The sequence below is a fragment of the Cupressus sempervirens genome, chromosome 5 (genome assembly GCF_028749045.1).
Source record: "Cupressus sempervirens isolate cs-2001-9-10 chromosome 5, ASM2874904v1, whole genome shotgun sequence".
Classification (NCBI taxonomy): Eukaryota; Viridiplantae; Streptophyta; class Pinopsida; order Cupressales; family Cupressaceae; genus Cupressus; species Cupressus sempervirens.
The window spans coordinates 947,919,735-947,939,972 of record NC_143122.1 but is presented as its reverse complement, the minus strand read 5'-3'; the positions used below and the strand labels follow the sequence as shown (position 1 = coordinate 947,939,972).

Genomic DNA, 20,238 nt, shown 5'->3' with positions numbered 1-20,238 from the left:
AGAATACTTATATATTTTCATGACAAGTTCAACTTTGAGAAGCTATAGTATAATCACTCCATGAAAACAAACTTGGATGCCACCACCTGCTCTCAACCTGAGATACAGAGTCCTAGGTATGCACAAAAGGTGACTTAGAAGCAGATGGGTCAATTTTTGCAGTTGTAGATTGTTCAGATGTACCCATTATCCTTCTCCTTCTTTATAGTAGCCTATTTGTGGATTTTTACATATTGACTTTACTTTGGCAGAGAATTAGAAAATAGCTTCTCCTCGTGGAAAATGAACATGAGAGAGCATTTTTTGCGAAAGCAACTTCTTCATGCTTGGGTCATTTGATGACCTCACCCCAATGGATGTGGATGATGCTCTTTATATGAGAAAGAAACTCTAAATTTGACACGCAATCAAATATTGATTGGACACTTGTGATTTATCATAATGGCTCTAATCTTTTAAGTTGATAATGATAGCTGAATCATGTGATTGAGAGCCAATTTGATGCTTTATGTTTCTCTTATCTAATGCTCTATTTGGACTTATAAGAATCTAGAGATTAGAGATCATTTGTAATCTAAAGCTTTTAACACGAGACTAGTCTAGAGATATTAAATCGGTGCATAACAAAAGAATTTCCCCTCCATATCTATTGTGAAAATAGTTCATACACTTTTTCAGTTGGATGTCCAATATCCCACAACACATATGCACTTTTATTTGGATTCATCATTCCACATTATACTTGTACATTAAACAATCCTAATCCACAACATACTAACTTTATATCTTTGAATCCATAGGCTTCACCATTTTGAATTATGTTCAAAAGATAATCATAAGTTGTAGATTACATGATGGATAATCCAGATAGCTTTTGGCTAAATTGTGCCATATGTGATTTCACAGTGGTGCTATATGAAACAAATAGCTGGTTTGCTATGTCCAAATGTTCACCTTGATTTGTAAGTCTTCGATAAGGATCACATCCTATTGGTGGAGTAGCCACTACAAGGACTTTTCTTGCCCCCACCTGATAAAGACTAGCTATGTACTAATAAAAATTGGAAGTCAACAATGTGATAAACTATTGAGGAGAAGTGGTGTTTTGGAGAGTTGTGTTGCCTACGTAGGAGGTAATATCATTTACTCCAATTGAAATGCAGTATATACATTTCTTAAGGTAGGATTTCGCCTGTGCAGCTCCAAATGTGTATGTTTTCTTGAGGATAGAAGAATAGTGTTCGGACTAATCTACTTGGCACCCATTGTGATAATATTCTCATAAGCTACTATTGAGTCAAGCAATTCATTGCCTCTTGATGCAAAATTTTTACCTCTAATAAATTTTTCCTTTGGCTCTAGATATGGAGGAGTAAATGGAAGCCCCAAGTAGGTAGCAAAACTGGCATGGTCTCATTTGTTATCTTCCCATACTGGCAGCTAAAATAATAAGCCTGCATCAATATGATTAAGTCTAGAGACACTGTTCCTAAACTCCCTAGTAGCCAAGGTAGCTTGGAAAATAAATTTGTCCATGATGTTATCAACATCAAAATGGCAACTCCATATGTCAGATTTTCGATCATTGCATAGGTTATCATCCCCAATGACAAACCATTGACAAGTTTTCTAGACTTGTTTTTAAGTATCTATAATACATGGGAACTTAGATATAGCATTGAAGAGGTCCACCCAAATAAAGATCCAATATCTCTAGTCCATAGTGATGTAGCTTCACTAATTTCCAGTAGGGTTCTCTTATGAAAGTCCTTGATTCTCTTCTCGTAGCTCCTTTAAGCTTCTCCCTAAAACAAAAAATTCATTCCCCTCTGGAATGGCACTCCCAAAATTAAGCACACTTGAAAAATACTACCTACTAAAAGATGTTGTGATTAACAGGCTAGTGAAGAAAAAGGCAACCTTGACACAAGACTTCCTTGCATGATAATCTGTGTTCATGAAGTTGTGCTTGAAGGTTGATCTTTGAAACTGTAAGTCATAATTTAATCATTGAATTTGATTCAAACCAAGTGCATATAAATCTTTGAACATTTAAACTTCAGGATTAGGATTTAGGTTCGGCGCTTTCACCAAATGCTACCATAATCAACAAAATGAACTGACAAAAGATTTACTTGACGGGCTGAGTTGGAAGCTTAAAATTAGGGGATTGGAATTATGCCTACAACTTGGAAAAGTGAATTGTGGTTTTAACCAACATAGTAGTATTTTATGTAAAGGCATGATATTTATGAAAAGTACTTCTTGCAATAAGAAGTGTGCTATTTTGTGTAACATTATAAGCGAAGTAAGATTGGGAAGTGAGTGAACTTTTGTTAAAGCGATATATGTGAAGTTTTGTATGAACTGTCTGGCAGTCTGAAATCATTAGATCATAGATCAGTCAAGGAAGACAAATAGTAGTAAATTACTTATTTGAGTAGTGAGCTCTTCTTTTAGTTGAAATTTCAAGTTTGTGCAATGGGCTCTTCTTGCATACATTATACTACAACTCCTAACAAGGTTGGAATCTCTTAACAGGGATTCAAAGTCTCCTAACAGGGACTCCTTACATTGAATTTGCTCATTGACTCCTAATAGGGTTGATCTACTAACACAGAACTTATATATCAGTATATTATCTAATGGGTATCATCCCCACTGGGGTTTTCCCTTGGCCAGAGTTTCCCTAGTTAAACAAAATATGGTGTCATAATTTATCTTTGTGTATTGCTATTGTTACCATTCAACATTACTTTATTGCTTTGTTATGCATGGTTTAAAGTAAGTAATAATATTTAGTTGGTGACTAAAGCTTGTAGATTACTAATTCACCCCCCATCTTAGTAATCCTTATTTCTAATAATTAGTATTAGAGCTAGGTTACTTTGAAGAGGCTTAACAACTTAAGTAAGATTCCTACGGATATGGAACAGTTGATGAAGAATCTTGAAGAAGCTCTTGAACAAATTGATCTCCTTACTAAAGAAAGAGACAAGTTTAAGGACATATATGAAGACTCCAATGTATACATTGGTCAGTTGAATGAAAAGATTGATTATCTAAAATCCAAGCTTGAATCTACTAAATCTAGAACTACTAATGATGACTATTCAAAGTTGAAGATAGAGTACAAGACCTTGAAGCATGATTTGAGGATTACTAATTTGAAGTTGACTTTGACAAATGATCCATCATGAAGATTGAAAATGCATGTCTTAGAATGAGTCGGGCAAAGAAAGCATCTAATTTTGAAACATTGAAAGAAGATCATGAAGAATTCCATAAGTACAATACTATTGTGAAAGGTGAATTGACACAGTGCAAACAACATCTTGAGAAGATTTATTTTAGCAGAGAAAAACTTGATGATTCAATGTCTATACAAAGACCTTCTTATGATAAGACTGGCCTTGGTTATCTAATTAACATGTTTGTGAATAAACCTACGATTAGATTAGATTGGAAAGAAAAAGACAAATTTGATAATAAGATTGAATCTAGTCAATCTTCCAAGAAACTTAAAGAAATTCAGCAAATCAATGAAGTTGAAATCTTGGATGAACCAAAGCAAGTGGATACTTCTAAGACAACCAAGTATGAATTTAGAGGTAAGTGCTTTTTATGTAATGAAATAGGTCATATAAAAAGAGATTGTACTAATAAGTCATTTGATCATGTTAAGAACTTTTATTTTCATAATTGTCATGGTATGGGTCATAATTTAATTGATTTTAGGAAAGCTAAGTATGATAATGATAGAAGAAATAGTAGAATGTCTAGAAATACTAACCCTACAAATAGAAGAAGATCTAATGAAAGGACATCAATAGAAAAGGGATCTTATGATGATAGAAGACATAGCATTTTTTATAAGTGTAACAACATAGGACACATTGCTCATAATTGTCATCCACCTGATGATCAATAGAATCCTAGAAGTAGAGCACCTATATGTCAGTTATGCAATAACTTTGGAAACATAGTGAAGTACTACAAAATGGATAAAAACTTCAAAGACAAAAGAAATAATGGAATAAACTTTGGGAATAGAAGGAATGATAGAAGTAAGCATGAAAGGAACTCTAGACCTAACAATGAAGAACAAAAAACATTATGATTGAACTTCAAGAAGAACTTAATGAAGCATTTGTGAAAGGAATAGATATCTCAAAAGAAAAGTTAGATAATGGTGAGACAGGATGATCGAGGGGAGTTGTTACATTTGATTTGATTAAGTTGAATTAAGCTTATTCATAGCATCAGAATTTGAGAACTTCAGTCAAATACTGAATTAGAGGTAGTGAAATTGGAAAAAGGTGTATACAGTTAAGTTTACGTGGTACCTAAGATCACTTGTGATTTGGTGCTCATCTAAACAAGTTATGATGAAATTTAGTTTTACTGGTATTGCAGTAATGATTGATTCTATAATAGAAGATGAAAAGTATATTTTTGCAAAAAAATTTGTGATGTGAAGTCTTGAGGATGTTTATCATGATGGAAGGAGGCTATAGTAAACCTCGGTGACATCTAAAGATCATATTGATGAGTTTGAGTAGTTAACCAACTATAGTACATAATTAATGGCTTTTTCATATTTGTGAAGTACACAATTAATGCCAGTTCAGGCTAATGAATAAATGGAGTAAAAAATTGAATTTTACTTCATTCCAAACACATTTGAAGAAAAGAGCATCCGGAAGCAACTTGTTAGAGTGATTTTGTAGAAAATCCTATTTTTGGAAAGAGGTATTTTATAATTTTTCTACAAAATTTCTTGGTAAAAGTTCATATTGTTAAGAATTATGGATATGTCAGTGGTACCCATCATTGAAAATGAGGATAAACCTAAGTTTAAAGTAGTTTTCATAAAACTTAGTGATGGATACCTAACCTTGCATTGTCTATCACTCTGAACAACATAGTTTACCTTGAAGACGTAGAAAGTTATTTGAATTGCAAGTTTGATTCAATTGGCAGTGAATATATGAACAAAGATATGACTATGAAGCCTAAATTTGATCACTTAAAGGAATTTGATTTGTTTAAGTATCATTTCTACCTTGAGCTAGATATAGATGAATGGACTCAAATAATATTAAGTAGGATACATGATGGAAAATTGTGGATGCAAGATAATGTAGTAGACATCTAGGCCGACCTTATTCATAAGGTAATTGGTCTTAGCAAAAAAGGTAGTGTACCTATAGGTGAAAAGATGGTTAAGAAGAAAGTAGAAGTTATACTAAGGAAATATATAATGGGAAGGCTATGGTAATCAACTCCATAAAGCAAGGTGATGTGATATTTGTTAGTAGAATTATTTCTTATTTAATTTGTGCAAGTTCTAAGATAGATGAACTTTCAATAGGATTTATGTGTCCAGCTTATAAAATATGTGTTGAGAAAGAGCAAGTTATTTTGAGTGAAATACTGAGAATGAAACTCTTGGAAAACCCTGAAAAGATTAAGAGGAAAAAGAATGGTGTGTTTAGATTCCAATCATTGATAAATCACACATTCTTTCATGTTCTAAAGAGATTCCCTTACTTATCAGTAACAGATATAATGAGTAGTGATAGATGCACTATGGAAAAGATTGTAGAGGTATGCAGAAGGCATGCTTCAAAGAAGATACTAGATAGTCAAAACTTAATAATGAAAACCTTTCAAAATAAGATGAAACAAAGATTTAGGATTTCACTTGCAATTGTGGATAGATTCAAGGAGGATACATGTATTCTAGTTGATACATATCATTTTTACACTCAAGTAGTGGAACCTCAAGAGACAATTTTGGATCCTTTGAGCTATGAGTTGATTGATGATCTTTTAGTTGGCTACATTGATTTGTTGTTGAATTCAAAAAAAGATAAAGTTGAGTATAGATTTGGCACGTATGATGAGATCATATAGCATGATCATCAAGAAACCTTGGAGAAGGCATCTCATAAGAAGGTTGAGTCAATCATGAAGAAGGCATTATCTGAGGCCAAAATAATAGAGAGTGAATTTGAGGCCATGAGACAAATAACAAAACAAGGTGTACTAAACATACAACCCTTCTCATTTTTAGTTGGTGAGACAACTTTGGGGTAGAGCATTCCATATGTGATAGTTTCCAATGTTCAACCCAGTGAACACAAGAGAAAATTAGAAAGATTAGTTGAAGCAGTGTCAACAAAGACAAAGAGAGTCAAACAAATGGCTGCAAGACCTCGCAAGAGGTAGAAAACATTGTCAAGAATTGAGTCAAGTGATGAAGAGGAGGAGGAACAAGAAACCAAACAAACTAAAAAGGTGGCTCCACCTAAACAAGTAGCAGACAAAGCTCAACAACCTTGGAAGCTCAAGATTGAGAAGATAAACACAAAAATTGCAAAAGAGGGAAACTTTGTTTAGATGAACAAGTGTTATGATCTATATAATAATTTTGAGAAGGATAAAATTGATATATCTACTCTAAGACATATCATTGCAAATGATCGAAGTATGAAGGATATCAAAGGAGTAGTGAACTAGAAAGTCTATGAGAGACTTATAGAGAAGAAGATTCTAGTAAGAGAAGAAGACCTTGAACTTTAGAAGTCTACAGTGAAGACCATTTGCAAGACTGATAATGAAGATTTAATTAAAGGATTGATGCATAACCTCACTCCATACTTAAGAAATAAGTTGAGGCCATTCTTATTTATGGTTGTTGAGAAGGATAAGTTGAGAAAGGAGACTAAAATAGCTATCAATAAGATGTTGTTAGAGTCACAAGAAGCATCTCCTCTAGCTCCTAGAATATTGAAAGTATCAACCAATGGTGACACTATGAATATTGATCAAACCCATGTCACTCTTAACATTGATGATACCAATCCATTTGATAGTTCTAAACCAAATGTACTAGACATTGATGATGTTGAGGAAAAGTTAAAACAAATTGAGGAAGAAAAGAGGCTAATAGAGGTTGAAAAGAAGAAGATAGAGGAAGCCAAGAAGTAGTTTCTTGAGGAAGAAAGGAAAAGAAAAGAAGATGAAGATAAGAGAAGGATTGCATAAGAAGAAAAGAAAAAGAAAATAGAGGAAGAAGAGAGGAAAAGGTTAGAAGAGAAGAAAGAAAGAGAGGAAAAGGAAAGGAAAGAAGAGGAAGAGAGGAAAACTAAAGAAGTAGTAAAGAAGTAGAGGGGGGATGAGACTAGGCTATATAGTTCATCTACTTTGCTCTATCTTGATAGTTTGACTACTGATGATGATGATCAAATTGATCTAATCTCATACTTATTCAAAATTCTATAGAAGAATAAAATAGTTGAGAGTTTGCAATGATCATTAATGGAAGTGAGTGACTGACTGCACAATACTTTGATAGTACAACATACTGAGTCAAATCCCAAAAAAAGAGTTCAAGTAGTGCTAAAGTCTTTTGATGAAGAGTTTACTAGTTTATTGAATGTTACAGAACTGAAGGCTCAGATTTCCCATGATGCTGACCTATGTAGCACCATCTTCTAGAATATCAAGAACAACTTAGTCAATCTTGATACATGCATAAAAGAACTTCAAAAATGTCAGTAGGAAGGGAAAGGTTTGTATGTTAAGTGTACCATATCATACAAACTAACTAAAGACTTAGATAGTTAGATAGAGGCAAAGACGAATAAGCTAGAGGCTTTATCTAGCCTAATCTAGCACCCATCTAGCAAAGTTGATGATATTGAGAGTTAAGTTGCTAGTGTTCACAATAATATCTAGAAACTATAACTTTGGAAAGAGAAAATATTAAGGAGAACATCTGGTTTTAGAGAATCCACTACTCTAAAGTTACCTTTTGTTGAGAAGTAGCTAGAGGAATGCATCAAGGCCAAGGATATATATACAAACTTTTTGTATTTAGATATTAATGCAGTTTGGATTGCATCATATGCATTATGTACAATTCTCACATCAACAAAATCTACCAAAGAGACATGGAACAAAGGTATAGATAGTTTGAAGATTATTTTTGATGATTGTATGAAGATCATTTGAGCATAAGGAAAGATAGCAGTTCAGTAGTTTTGATAGTTTTTGACTAAATCTTGACATTTTAACCTTTGTCATTGATGCCAAAAGGGAAAAGATTCATGTGAAAATTGTGTGATGTCATTGTTGGAAAAGATACAAAGGGGAGCGATACATGTGGAGATTGTAAAAGCATATAGTATATTGTAAGCTGGAGCATATATGTAAAGTTGAACAAGTTGTAATAGATGTAGTGTTTATTTTGATAGTTAAGTTTTTGTCACGTAGCCAATTTTCCCTATTTTGGTTACCATCAATGCCAAAGGGGGAGATTGTTCACAATTGGCTAATAGTGATATGTAATTGTTTTCATTAATGACAACACATGATGTACATGTTGATAGGAAACCCCGAAAGTAAAGATACTTAGTGTTTTGTAATTAGAAAATTGTGTAAGTATAGAATTTGGTTTACAACAATGTATATTTTTGTTTATAACATGTTGCAAACATCATACTATGACAAGTTAAGTTACATGGAGATAGTGTACATGTTGGTGATGACTTGTATAACCTCAAAAGTTTGTACAAACTATAAAAAATAGAGATAATCGTGTTTTGATGAGGCAGGACATCAAAATTAAAGGAAATAATTGTTTTGTTTGTAAAACAATTACTTTTCCAATTAGGGCTGACATCCTAGATGTTTAATCTAACTTGGAAAAGTGAATTGTGGTCTTAGCTAACCCAACAGTATTTTATGTAAAGCCACAATATTTATGAAAGGATCTCTTGTTATAAGAAGTGTGATATTTTGTGTAACATTGTAAGCAAAGTAAGATTGTGAAGTGAGCGAACTTTTGTGAAAGCAATATATGCAAACTTTTGTATGAACTATCTAGTGATCCAAGATCAAGCTAAAAATTAGGAATTAAAGAAGGTAGAAAAATAATAGTAAATTACTTTTTTGAGCAGGGAGCTCTTCTTGTAGTTGAAATTTTATGTTTGGGCAATGGACTCTCTTGCATACATTATACTACAACTCCTAAGAGGGTTGGAATCTCCTAATAGGGATACAAATTCTCCTAATAGGGACTCCTTATACTAAATTTTCTCATTGAATCCTAATAGGGTCCATCCTCTAACAAGGAACTTATATATTAATATATTATCTAATGGGTATCATCCACACTGGGGTTTTCCCTTGGCTAGGGTTTCCCTAATTAACAAAATATGGAATCATGAGTTATCTTTGTGTATTGCTATTGTTACTATTCAACATTACTTTATTTCTTTGTTATACATGGTTTAAAGTAAGTAATAATATCTAGTTGGTGACTAAAGTTTGTAGATTACTGATTCACCCCACCTCTTAGTAATCCCTATTAATAATAGCTCACACACTAAACAACTCTCAACTTCTCCCCCATACATTGAAACTCTTCATTCTGCATATTTCCCCCATAGAGATAGTCCTTCTTCCTACTTACATGAATCTTTCTAAATCTCCCTAATGCATTCTATCCCCCATTTCTCATGCATTCTCTCCCCAATTAAACTAGAGGATATTTTTCATGTACATATCTACCCCATTGGCATCAATGAAAAAGGCCTCATTATGTCAATTTACTATTCAAAGTCTTCAACTAGCTCAAGTGTCCAAATACTTTTTTCAAGATCAATTACCAAGAGTCCTCAATGACTCTACTCATGATAGATACTCTCCCATACAGGAAGAATCATCATTCAATCTAGTCAAACAATAGTTCTCTATACTACTAGTTTGATGTAATATCTACATCATCTACTCAAAAGTAGGTAGGGGCATAACCCCAAGCATGCCCCTCAAGTACTCAAATAAAACTTTAGGTAATGGATTTGTAAAGATATCTACAATCTGATCTTTAGCACTGACATACTCCAATTTAGTCTCCTTTTCTGTTGCCTTCTCTCTCAAGACATAATACTTAATAGATATATGCTTAGTCTTAGAATGCAATACAATATTCTTAGACATACTTACTATACTTGTGTTATTACGAGATATGATAATATGTTCTAAGAATTCTATCACAATATCCTTCAACATCTGCTTCATCCACATAACTTGATTATAATTGTTTGATGTTGCTACATACTCTGCCTGAGCTATACTCTATGAAACACAATCTTGTTTCTTGCTTAGCCAAGAAACCAGTCTTCCTCCAAGAAAGAATGTTCCACCACTGGTGCTTTTTCTATCATCCATATTGTATGCCCAATCTACATTAGTATAAGAACATAGAGTAAAATCACTTGATTTGTCATACCATATCCCATAATTAGACATTTCCTTCAAATATCTAAATATCCTCTTTACTACTGCATAATGATACTCTATATGATCAACTTGAAATCTTGTTACAATCTAAACTGCATTTTCTATATTTGGTCTAGTGTGAGTCAGATATTGCAAACCTTCAATCAAAGATTTGTACTTCTTCTACTCAACTATAGCTATCTCATCTTTGCTAGATAACTTGTGAGCAATTATCGTTGGTGTACCAATAGGCTTAAAATTTTCCAATCCAATTCTTTTCAACAAGTCCTTTAAATACTTATCTTGTGAGATGAAAATTCCATCACTATTTTGCACAATCTGCAAACCTAAAAATAACTTCATTTCTCGTATCATACTCATTTCAAACTCATTCTTCATTTCTTCATAAAATTTATCACTTGCTTCATCATTACCTCCAAATATTATGTCATCAATATATATTACTATTATCAATAGACCATTCTCAATTTCTTCAAAATACAAGTGATGGGGTCAAGCCAAATAACAAAATGGACACAACAGGAAAGGGGAAAACTTTATTAACTCTATAAATATGCTAATACATTCAAGGTATAGATAAAATAGACTTCAAAACATGCCCTAAGGGCTTACAATAGCATAAATTTGGAGATAATTTCTTTTCCCAGTACCTCCTCTCAAACTCCACTCCAAACTGCATTTTACAATGCCATAAATGTTCTTAAATAGACCCCAAAGGGTTAAGGATTAGGAATACATTCTAGAAAGTGCTAGTTGGCATCCACCAACCAAATCGAAGGCTCCAAAAGCTGCATTAGAAGTCAGTGCAAAATTAGAAGAATCCAGAAATGGTAACCGAACTTCTGAGAGGCATAACTTTTGAACCGTAGCTCCGATTGACAAACCGTTTACATTTTCAGAAAGCTCTCAAAGCACTCTATAGCCCTATGGAAAATCTTAGTTCATCCCCCATTTTCAGCCCTATTTGAGGTCATTTAATGCCCCTAACCTGACTTTGAAGCATTCTTAGGAGGTCTCCAGAAATTGAAAAATTGCAATAACTTTCAAACCATGGGGCCTTTTGACCTGATTCTTTTTTTGGAATGCTCTAAATTACAATTTCATTCATCTGGCCAATTTATACCTTCTAATTTAAAAAAATTATGGTTCAATTGCATACTCCTATATTTTTGGCATTTACACATATCCCAAGGTGTTCAAATACTCTAACCTAGAACACTGATAGTGGAATTGTGAGAGTTGGAACCTTTATTTGACCCAAATGGGTATCCAAAAATCAAAACACATGAAATAGAAACTTTGTCTAAGTACATTTTTTTTTTGGGTGACACAGGATTCCCCTTATACCTCTGGATGCTCCTGCATCAACAAGTTACTATTTTTCATACATTTAGCAAATCCAATTTTTGCCAAATATCTAGCCAACATTGCATACAAGGTTTTCGGTTCTTGCTTCAGCCCATATAAATCTTTCTTTATTTTGCATATTGCTTGTTCATTTTTTTCAAAGTCACCTCTTTCACTCTTTATTTTTGGTTTACTCTTGTTTTCACATTTTTAGTTTGAACCATTGGTTTTGTCAAATTGTCAAACTCAAAAATGAATTTGTATTTACATTATCATATCTATTTGACTTTTTTTTTGGCCAACCTTTCTCCTCAAGCTAAATCATTGACCAAGTCCTCACTTACAACTAGCTTGAAGAAAAAGTGTTTTATTTCAAAACAACATCTTGTTGTGGTTCAAAAGGTGTCTTGGTATAATGGACAAGTTTCTTTTACTCCTTGAAACTTTTGTACCCTTTGTACCAAGTTCAAAGACCACTAAACCACATTGAACCTCTTGTACCAAAGGAACTCGTTCATGAGTTCGATATTTCTTGCATTTCTCAAAGTAGCTTTCCTTAGAGGACCCACTTGACATACTGGACACACATGTAGCACATGAGACACACAACAACTGGTTGCCTCATTATGATTAACATGGTTGTAGGAAACATCATCACCTGAAAGGTAAGTACAAGAAATAAAGTAAAATTTTCATTAATAATCATGTCATAGTTTTGATTTAAGGGTGTGAAAGAAAATATTTGGCATGTGTAAAAAGGAGTAATCATTTAAAGTACTTGGCTCCTAATTTAATGCCAATACCCATTCTGCCCTATCATCTTTCCTTCACAGTATTACCTAAAATCACTTCCATCCTCTATGCAATTAATGATCATGCCTTCCTTTTCAAAATTCTTTAAAGGAAAGTTTTATCATTTAAAAGAAAGATATTAAGTTTCTTTTTCTACTCAAAACAAGAAGTCACAAGAGAGAAACAAAGAAAACCAACCTTCTTTCATAGTTGAAATGGTCATCATCTTCTAGGTAATCCTTCCATCTTCTAGTTTTTTCTTCCTCTCATCTGTGGGGTGAATCATATGTGTGGTTGTTTCCTTGCTTTTGCATTCAAAATAGAGCTCTTAAAATTATGAAATCTACATTACACATATTTGAAAACACTCATAGTATACAATGTAGGTCCCTTGTTATAGTTGATATAGACTTGCTAGGGGTTGATCAGGGAGGGGATTTAGAAAGATTGTGTGAAATACTAGCCCAACCTTTTTCCACTTAAGTGTTAGACACAAACTTGCACATGGCTTCCACTTTCCCTCCAGCTTATCCTTGCCCATAGTTAATTCAGGAATGCATACTTATGTGCAATGTGTCTAAAGGCCATATATTTAAGAAAGATGGAAGTATTTTGTTGGATTTTAATAGAGAGACCATGTTTAGCTTATTTCACTTGGAAGAACAACAATTTTTTGACCTTACCCAGCCTTATCTATAGCTAGGTTTTCTAAAAAGGAAAGTGAATATAAGAATGTCATAACAAAAAGTTAGACAAAATATTTCTATAAAGATGGTTCAATGTTACCTAAAACTTTGAAGAAAAGCCTGATGACTACTCAAGTTCAAGACATGATGGTCCTTTTACAGAGAATTTGTGGTTTCCCCGATGTCTCTATTTTTTAAAATTGGATGTACTTCTATATTCAAATTGTGTTAGCAGGTTCTCAATTTCTAAATTGGGTGGAAATGGTTGCTAGTTCTCTTAGAGATTAGTTGAAAGGTGCCCTAAATTTGAAGAAATATTTCTTCATGTCATCTTACTTAATGTACATGTTAGCTACCACTCAAGATTTGTAACATTTTCCTCATGAACCCTGGACTAATTATATCACCATAAATAGTTATTTGTCTTTGTTACATAAATATAAAGTCTTATATGATTTTAGAAGTGTTCATGATGTTTTCTTTGAGAAATTATGTTTTGAGATTAAAATTTCTTTGCAACACAGAGTTTCACTCGAGTCTCAAAAACTTGTCCTATCTTTCAATAGCCTACATATTCAATTCCCAAGGTTTACATATTTGAGAATAGGAGGTTTTGATGAAGAACCTATATGTCTTCCTAAATTTTCTTTTGATTGTTTGATGTTGGTGAAAGTAGCACAACAATTAATTTCTATGATAAATAAATTCTTAGCTGAAGAAGCTCATGATATCATTTTTCCACTTAAATTAGGCAAGCTAACATGTGGAAGCGTGGAAGATGCAAAATATATAAGCTCTGATCTGGTTAAGTTTGGTTTGGTACTTATCAAACTAGACCAAACTTTGATAGCAAAGGCATCATCCATAGCTTGTTTGATAGTTAGGTCAAAATTACACATGTTCCCACTATGGAAGATTTTTGGGAAGATTGTACTAATGAATTAGAAGTGAAAAGAAGAGGTTTATCTAAATTTACCATTTCCCATATTATCCTTTTTCAATTGAAGTTGGGAATATATATTATAGATATAAAAGAGGATGGGACAAACATTCCAACTTCCCAAGAAATTAAACCTATAAAACTTGCTATAGATTGGGATTCTAAGGAAGAATATAATATTCTTGAAAAAATAGCTAATGTGTTTAAAAAGATAGATTCTTGGTTGAAACTGAAAAAGGACACTCGTGCCAATGTTAGGGTTGATTCTATTTCTAATTTTGATCTTCCCATTGCAAGTAGCAAAAGGTTTTCAAGAATTTATGAGAAAAAGGTTCACAATCCTCCCCTTATGTAGAAAACTTGTTCTAGTAGGAAGACCAAAATGTCAACTCTAGCAAGCTCTTACCAAGTTATTCAAGTTAATAGTGAGCAAGACAAAGATCAAGGTGGAGAACTCATTGATAATAGCTAGAGACTTTGAATGATCATGGGTTCATCTCCTCCAAGGGTATGGACTATAACTACTCTAGAAGGGGTTGTTGGATCACAATGGGATGTTGTCACCCTACCTAGCTTGTGGCCTCGATGAATAGGAAAAGGAGTCTGGTTCTAGTTTCTTTTCTTGTTGATGATATTGTGAGTAAATATGCTAATAAGGCTCCCAAACCCTAGAGGACAAAAAGAATTGCTAGGATAACTTTTGATAGTGTAACTATGAGAAACATTGCTAAAGTAGTTACTTATAACCATAAAGAAGGAGCTAACAAATTAGACTTGAGAAACTTTGAAGTTACACACACAGATCTTGTTAGAGTAATTAGTTGCTTTCACTTATTAATTAAATCACTTTGATTAAATTAAATAAACTTTTCCTATTACTCTAGTTTGCTTAAGCTATCTTTTAGGTGCATATAATTAATATTTTATTAATTATATTGTGCAACCTAGCTTTTTTAGGCTTTTAGGTTACCCTTTTTGGGTTTTGATCTCCTTTTATAAGGATTCATCTCTTTGTATTTTTACCAAGAATCTATTGAATAATATTTTTCTTCTTCATTTGAGTTTTTTAGATCAAACCTTGCCTCTTCTTGTCTTTCTCTTCTCTGTGACAGGATTTTTGCATGCAGGTTTTCTTGGGCTTTGTGGATTTGTTATGCACTTTTGCTCAAATCCTACATGGTATTAGAGCCAAATCTATTGTAGCTTGTTGGGTGTTTCAAGAAAAAGGGAGAATAAGGGTTTGGCGGATCAAATCTAGTATTTTTCAAGTTTTTTTTGAGAAAATATGGGGGTCATTAATTTTTAGAGTAGTTTGAGGCCAAACAGACATCACAGATAGATTCAAACATTGTTCAAACCCTTATTTCCATATAAAATTTGTCTGATTCGGACAATGTTGATTTGGGAGGCAAAAAAAAATTTCCGTATAGGGTTGTACAACCTCTACACACAATCTGTGGCATAGAAAATAAAAAAAATTGCAAAAAAATTGTGTAGCAGTTTATTTTGACTCGTGGTGGTTAGTTAGCCATAGTGGAACTACTTAACTGCTGTAGTCACCATTGGTGGAAATTGCTAGCAGTTACCACTGGCAATCTGCCAGTGGCCAGCAATGGCTTAGCTAGCAATGCTTGCTACAACCCCACTGCAACTCTGCCCTATGGTGGCCCTCTACCCTCTTGCCACCCCAGCCACCGCTCTGCTAGTGGTGCGGTGGTGGTGCTTTTTTTTTCTATTTTTTTATGATTTTTTTATTTTTTTTAAAAAAAAAATCTTGTATTCCAAAGGGCCTTGTGGTTTTTTCTCCGTAACTCGAGCATACAGATGTATTTTTTCAATCTAAAAAATGCACTAGAAAGTTGGTTCCAAGAAAAAGATATTCATGTAGGCTTTTTTGAGTTTTGATGTAGTTTGGTTGCCTATTTTGGTAGTCAAAGGCAGATGTTCTATTTTGCACTTCAGGAGGTGTATCTTGAGCATCCAATCTCCAATTTTAGACTTCTTTATATCGCTAGAAACCTCTTTTTACTCTTTTTAGTGATGTTGGTTGTTGTTCAAGATTCTACTCCAAGCACATTTTATTTAGTCTTCTACATTTTAGCATGTTGGTGGATATCCTGGCTATTTCAGGTCTGAGGATTGATTTTGTTGCTTCAAATGCTTTGTTTTGGGCTATACGTTCTATTGTATTAGCCTTATGCTTTTTTTGATCATTGTTGATATTCATTATAAGAATCTTTATGCAAATGCACTGAGATAAAGTGCCACTTCTTGCAATTTGGGATCCTTTTTATCATTTTGATTTATTGTAATCACACTATTTTATAAAGTGCCATGGGGTAATAGTTGATTGCCATTTAGGCCCTCTTCCTTTGTCAAGTGAGTGTCCTTTCCATGACATTAGCCCCATGATGTGTCGATGACACATGCCTTTATAGGTGTTTGGACCTCACTCTTGATGTGTTTGGTTCCTATGTTGTAGAAGATTTTTGGCCCATCTTTTCTGTTGCTTGTCACCTCACCCCATCTGCATTAAGGGGGGGTTATATTGTTGTTCTATGTTTCCTTGGTTCAATGGTTCATTAGTGTGAGCTATGTATTTATTACTTGATCCTACATACTAGGCAATTGCATTGGCTGGCTACCTATGCATTTCAGTGAGAACGATCATCTACCATATAGACACACTTGGTTCATGCCTTCTATTTTTGTGGAGGTTCTACAGATCAGCACCTTTTGATAGAGTTTTGTGGCTTTTCATGCTTCAGTGGTTCTCTTCATGATCTCTCTTCCTTCCTTCTTATGGAACATTCTTCGCTATCTCTTTTTGGAGTAGGGTTTTTTCCATGTGGTTTTCTCTATTTCTCTAGTTCACAGAGATTTCCTTGTATTGGGTACCTAATTAGGCCTTGTTACCAAGACCCACTTTTCTGCTTTCATAGCTGTGCTAGGTTAGCTTACCTCCTGAGATTCGCTTAAGGGGGGGTGTTAGAGTAATTATTTATTTTCACTTATTAATTAAATCACTTTGATTTAATTAAATAAGTTTCCTATTACTCTAGTTCGCTCAAGCTATCTTGTAGGTGCATATAATTAATATTTTATTAATTATATTGTGTAACCTAGCTTTTTTAGGCTTTTAGGTTACTATATTTGGGTTTTGATCTCCTTTTATAAGGATTGATCTCATCAAGAATCTATTGAATAATATTTTTCTTCTTCGTCTGAGTTTTTTAGATCAAACCCTTGCCTCTTCTTGTCTTTTTCTTCTCCATGATAGGTTTTCTGCAAGAAAGTTTTCTTGAGCTCCATGGCTTTGCTATGTGCTTTTGCTCAAATCCTAAAGATCTAGGGGTAATGAACCATGAGACAAAGGAGCACTAGGTAAAGGCACCCACAAAAGAATTGTGCTAAAATCACAGAAAGATGGAATTGAGAAGAAAAGATTGAGAGCTGAAAATAATGCAATGGCTTAATACATAAACTCGTTGAAGAAACAAAGCTGAATTCCTGGTAATCAATCACAAACTACCTTTGATTCCAATGCCCTTGAAAATCAACAGCTATTAGAGGATTTAAAAAAGGGGAAAATGATGATGTTTATAGTATCCTATTGGATCAACTTGGTATCAAATCAAGTTGCCAAACTTATGCAAAATCCGTATGAGATTGATTCCCTAGTAGGGATTGCTCTGGATGAATCCCATGTTCAATCTAGGACATGGACAATATAAGTTAAAAAACTATCAACCATAGTGTCTCAACTAGTGGAAGTAGAAGAGTTTGGACCAGAAAAGTTCCTCTAAGAACATCCATTGCAATATGTAGACACATGACTAATTCAAGTTCTAAGAAAAAACATTGCCTAAAGAGTGTCCAACTACACTTATCAATTTCAAGAATGTAATCTTGTGAAAGGGATTTCAATGCATTATTAGAGTAGATAGGTAGGGATTTCTAGTCTATCAGTTCACATTTGCATAACTCCTTAAAGAGGGAGGTTTTGATGTGGAGACAATGGTCAAGCAACATGAAGAATGTATGAAATCTGTTAAAGACAAAATGGATCTCACATCCTACAACTTTTCCAAAGTGGCCAAAAGTGAAGTGATGGCAAAAACCTATACCTTGTGACTACAAAGTTATGCTGACACTATGAACAAAATGAAGCTAGAAAGAGACATCTAGAAAAATCACCTTCAAAGCATCAAGAATCCAAACATGATCACCATGACTAAATTCATGAATGTCTTTAGGATGTGGATGTTGGTGCATGGGCAAGGTGATGTTGAAGATGCTGAAGATGAGGAGGAGGAAATTGCTTGACCACTAGGTAGTTATTTTATGTTTTGTATTAAAATTGCTTGAAATTTATTTAGTTATGGTTTTTATCAGTTAAACTCTGGGTCTATGTTCCCTATTTTAATGTTGGTTTTCATAACTACTTCTAACTATTCGAGAATTAGGTTTTTAGGGAGATTCTCAGATAACTTTCCATTTAAGTTTGAAACTCAATAGTACTAGAGGTTGGTAGTTTTTGATGGATATCATGTTGTGACCAATTTACTTGAAACTTTATGTTTATGCAATTTTTCTAAATTTTTCTAGCGTCATATATGAATAGTATTGTTCTTTTAAAAGGAAATGGATGAATGCTCAAAGATGTATGCTTTGAATTAGTTCATTATTGATTTAGTATTGAAACGGTATTGAATTATTGAATGATTAATCATATGTTGGATCTTTCTTTCGTTGTGATTATTATCTTTCAAGTTTTTTTATTTTTGGAATGTGATTGATATAGAAATAGTGTGTTCTCTCCTTTGTCTGTGTTTATTTTTGTGTTTATTTTTATCTTACTATTATTAATTAGATTGTTCCACCTATCCAAGAATAGATGGGAAGCCTTATTACTTTCGGGTTAAAAGTAATCTTTTTGTGAAAGGTGATTTTGATTGAAAATCTAATAAGGAAGTTGAACCTTACCAAAATTTAGAGAGGAATTGTGAATATGAAAATTTCTCAACTATTGGAAAATTGTATTTGTCTTATGAACTTGGCGATAGAATCTTTCATTCTTTTTCTTTAATGTAAAAGACAAGTTTGTTCACCAACACATACCACATCTTTTTCTTCTCTTAGAGGGAAACCTTCAGGATGCTCAATGTATACCTCTTCTTCAAGTTCTCCATTGAAGAAGGTCAATTTGACATCCATCTGATATACTTTGAATTTCTGGTTCATTGGATAAGCCAAAACCATTCTCACTATTCCCATTCTAGCTACAGGGGCATATGCATCCTCATAATCTTATCCTTCTTGCTGTGAGTAACCTTTGCATACAAGTTTGGCCTTGTTTGTTACAACTTCACTTTGTTCATTCATCTTGTTTCTAAACACTCATTTGGTTCCTATAACATTATTCTCTTTGGGTGTAGGAATTAACTCCCATGTTTCATTCTTCACAATCTGATTTAATTCTTGCTTCATTGCTTGAATACAATGATCATCTTTGCATGCCTCATCTGCACTTTTAGGTTCAACTTGAGAAATCAAACATAATTTCTCATTAACTATGTTTCTTATCATCACTCCTTTGTCTCTGCTTCCAATTATCTTCTCTAGTGGGTAATTATTTGTTATGTTTATTGAAAATATATTGATACAAGTATGATAAATGTTCTTCAATCATTGTTTTGTCACTGATGCTAAACCTATTATTTTCTAGTAAATCAACTTCTTTGATTTAAATATTATCACCTGTTTGATTGATGAAGAAGATTTGATCAAATGAGGTAACAATATCACCTACAAGAAAGGTCGAGTAATGATATAGAAAAGGAGTACAAGAATAATCTAAGATAGTGACATTATAGTGCATTGATAGTCTACTTATGGTTGAAAAGGTTGTTTACACTAAGCAAGTTCAGAAGAACAAGTTAAACAAAGTTTGTCTACCAAGTTTGACTAAGTGGACAATAGGTTTCGAGCAAAGTTAGTGCAAGCAAAGTAGAGAATCAGTTGGAGCTGAGAAAAAGTCTATTTTAGTGTAAGTCAAGTGAAAAAATTGAAGTTGATTGAAATAGTTGATGCCAAGTAAAGTTTAGTTGATGCTAAGCACTAGTAAACTTTAGTTTGTGCGAAGTGATTTTTCAATGG

At 33.4% G+C, this 20,238-nt stretch overlaps 2 pseudogenes; both read right to left on the bottom strand.

Moving 5' to 3' along the window:
- The window catches only part of LOC149559092 (1-aminocyclopropane-1-carboxylate oxidase-like), a 248,430-nt pseudogene that overhangs the window by 142,597 nt on the left and 85,595 nt on the right, over nt 1-20,238 (bottom strand).
- Nucleotides 584-20,238, bottom strand: part of LOC149559093 (GDSL esterase/lipase At2g23540-like) — a 67,633-nt pseudogene continuing 47,978 nt past the window's right edge.